Here is a 4,123-nt window from a genome sequence, read left to right on the forward strand (position 1 = left end):
TAAAAATATATATATATATATATATATATAAATTATTGAAATAAAATTAAACATTATTAAAATTTTGTTATAATTATAAGCGATTGCTATTTCTAAAAATAAATAAATTTCATAAAATTTATATTATTTTATATTCATTTGAAATATTAAAAAAACTTCTCGCTTTAAAGTAACCATGATATGAGTTATAAATGCAATAAAATTTTATACAAAAAATAATATTTATTTGTTGACGAATAATATAAAAGGTTTACATTTCTAAATAACATATATTTATATATGGTGTGTAAAAAAAAAGAAAAGAAGAAAAATAATTTATATTTTTAATATAAAAAGGCAACCGCACACAGTGTTCCCAAGCGGTCACCCATCCAAGTACTGACTGTGCCCAATGTTGCTTAACTTCGGTGATCGGACGAGAACCGGTGTTTTCAACGTGGTATGGCTGTTGCCAGTAATAAATGAAAATTTTTACAAATATATATTTTTCATAAATATCATTAATATTAAAGTATATTATTAAAATTTTCAATGAAGTAATCAATTTAAATATATACTTATTTATTATACCATATATTTTAAATAAAAATGCAACCGCACACAGTATTCTCAAGTGGCCACCCATCCGTGGTACTGACTGTGGCAAATGTTTCTTAACTATTATTTTATAAAATATTTATACAAAAAATAATTTACTCTTATCAAATATTAATTTGTGGCCTGTATTAAGGCCTATGTTATTTTCATTTTTTAGCAAAAATAATGAAATATTTCAATATATTATTAAAGTAACAGATCATTTCTTTTTTGGTGCTGCTTTTTTAATTTTTGTAGGAGATGATTTGGCAACAGAAGCTTTCTTAGCTTTTGGTGCTTTCGGTTTACGAGCAGGGCTACTTTTGGCAGCGGATTTTGTACTTTTTGCTGGTTTTGCTTTAACTGGTGCTTTTTTTGATGCCGCTGATGATTTTGCAGTAACTTTTTTAGCAGCAGTTGATGATGATGGAGTCGCTTTTTTTGCTTTAGGCTTTTTGGCTGCCAATGATGTAGTTGTGGCTTTCTTTTCTTTTGGTGCCCGTTTACTTTTAGCACTCTTTGCTGAACCTTTTGCTCCACTTTCTTTTTTGGATACTTTTGATTTAGCTGAAGAATTAGATGAAGCGGAAGCAGCCAATTTGAATGAACCAGATGCACCTTTACCTTTAGTTTGTACCAAGGCTCCCTCAGTTACAGCAGCTTTTAAATATTTTTTAATAAATGGTGAAATTTTATCAGAATCCACTTTATAATTTGCAGCTAAATATTTTTTAATTGCTTGTAATGATGAACCACCACGTTCTTTTAAATTTTTAATTGCGTTAACAACCATTTCTGATGTACGTGGATGTGTTGGTTTTGAATGTTGTTTTGTACGTTTAGCACCAGAAGCTGTTGCTTTTTTTGTTGGTGTTGTAGAAGCAGCAGTAACCGCAGTTGCTGCAACAGCTGTAGAATTTTCTTCGGCCATATTTTTTTACTTTATAAAAATAATGTATTTATTATAAATATTTAAATGATATAATATAATAATTCTATCAAATAAAAAATAAAGGTTTTCAATTATATCATTATTCACAATAATATAAGTCCCTATGTAAGTCAAAGTACCATGTAGAAAACACATAAAAATTAAATAGTATTTCTAATTTACTGTCGTAGTAAACATGATTTATTTTTTCAATTTCTATAATATATAAAATAATAAATTATAAATTTAATAATAATATTTATTTTATAAATTAAAATATATTTAATTTTTTTATTAACAATTATTAATAAACATAGTTTAATATTAATTATTTCAATCATACAAAACAATAATATTTTTAAGGTAAACTTAAAAAGTATATATTTTTATTTTTTATTTAATATCGATTTATTATAAATTATTAGTATATAAATAATTAAAAAATTTAATATATAAATATATATATTATAGTATAAGATTTCATTTTTAGAAAAACTTTTTTTGTCAATAATGAAAACGTATTATTATGAAATGTGTTAATCGAACATTGACAAAATATATTTCATTAGAAAATACTTTTATTTATGCATTAATATCAATAATTAACTATTAAATTAATTTTTTCATAATTATATAAAGAAATTTTATACTGATATAAGTATTTATATATTATAATATTTATTTTAAATATAAAAAAATTTATGACAAAATATATTATTAGAGTATTTGTTGAGATTAATATAAGATTATTTTAAATAAGAATTAATTTATATAATTATTAAAATATTATTAATTTTATGTTATGTAATTTTAATAAAAATAAATAATAATAATAATAAATATACAAATTTTTTAACAATTTAAATTTTATATGATCTAAATAATTTTGTTAAGTACGATATGAGAAATCATTGTAAGCTTCGTTAAGAAACTTTGTAATATAAAATAATAATAATAATATTAAATATATAAATAAATAAAATAAATTTGATATATATTTTTAGTTCATTCTGTGTATAAATCAAAGGATACCGAATAATTGGTAACGGATGCGATATATTATAGTATCGAGTATTAAAACATAATATATAAATTTATCTTGTTATTCAAATTTTTTGTTACTTAACTTATGTATTTAGAAAATTTATAATATTATTTATATAATTGACATAAAATCTTATAAATTGAAATTTTATTAATATGTATCAAAAGAAGAGAGTAACGTATTGATATAATATCAAAGGATACTGATTATTTAAATAACGAATACGTCATATATTGTTTGTGTAACGAAGTTCACTTGGCCATCTAGTTTAAAATAACATTTTCAATAGAAAGTTTATATGCTTTGTTTTTTTTTTTTCTTTAATTATTAAAAAAATAAATTGAAATTTAATTCAATCAAATTTTATAATAATTTTAAAAAAATTTTTCCTTTTAAAAAATATTTTGTGATGTTGTGATAATATGTATTAATACAAGTGCATCCTGATACTTTTATCTCTAGTAAAGGTATGAGTATCATGAACAGTTTTGTTATCTAATGATATTATTTTGATAATATTTTGTGTATATTCTTATAATATTTTGTCTAAATATCATCATAATACAATATTATTTTGATAATATTTTATGAATATTCTTATAATATGTTACCTAAATGTCATCATAATATGATGAATTATTTCCATAATAACATATAAAAAAAAAAAAAAAAAAAAAGAATCATTAATTTATAATTATTTAAATTGATTCTTTAAAAAAATATTATAATATATTATTTATAAAAATAATTTTTACTCTTATTTTAAATAAATTTGTGGCCTTTTATTAAAAGGCCTATGATCGATGTATTATTATTATAAAAATTAATGCAATGTTTTTAATTTATGCTTTCTTTTCAGTTTTCTTTGGTAATAACACTGCTTGAATGTTTGGTAATACACCACCTTGAGCAATTGTTACACCAGATAATAATTTATTTAATTCTTCATCATTACGAATTGCCAATTGTAAATGACGTGGAATGATACGTGTTTTTTTGTTATCACGGGCAGCATTACCAGCTAACTCGAGAACTTCTGCAGCCAAATATTCCATAACAGCAGCCAAATATACTGGGGCACCAGCACCTACTCGTTCAGCATAATTTCCTTTTCGTAATAATCTGTGAATTCTTCCAACAGGAAATTGTAATCCTGCTCGGCTTGATCTTGACTTTGCCTTTCCCTTTACTTTACCACCTTTACCTCGTCCAGACATAGCGAATAAATTTATTTAATTAATATTTTTTTTTGTAAATATAATCACACAGATGTGTACGTTACGGGGATTGTAACATAAATGTTTAAAATGTTATTTGGGTATTTTAATTTATAATATTTATAAAATATAAAACTTTAAAAATAAACCAATCACCTTATAGTATTATTTTTAGCCATTCAGAGAGTAGTATTCATTTTTATTGTTATATCCATCTTCGCGTATATAATACGCTAGTTGTATACACGACACGCTCATACATATACTGACTGGTGTTCTGTAACTATCTGTGTATATTAATTGTTTGTAACAATGCCACCAAAAACAAGTGGAAAAGCAGCAAAAAAAGCTGGC

General features: G+C 22.8%; 1 non-coding gene across 1 annotated transcript; it reads right to left on the minus strand.

Moving 5' to 3' along the window:
* Window positions 1-334: 334 nt before the first annotated feature.
* LOC123304416 lies at window positions 335-453 on the minus strand. The gene has a single exon (XR_006536439.1). It is a non-coding gene; the product is annotated as a 5S ribosomal RNA (ribosomal RNA).
* Window positions 454-4,123: the final 3,670 nt, after the last annotated feature.

Source organism: Chrysoperla carnea (assembly GCF_905475395.1).
Source record: "Chrysoperla carnea chromosome X unlocalized genomic scaffold, inChrCarn1.1 SUPER_X_unloc_5, whole genome shotgun sequence".
NCBI lineage: Eukaryota > Metazoa > Arthropoda > Insecta > Neuroptera > Chrysopidae > Chrysoperla > Chrysoperla carnea.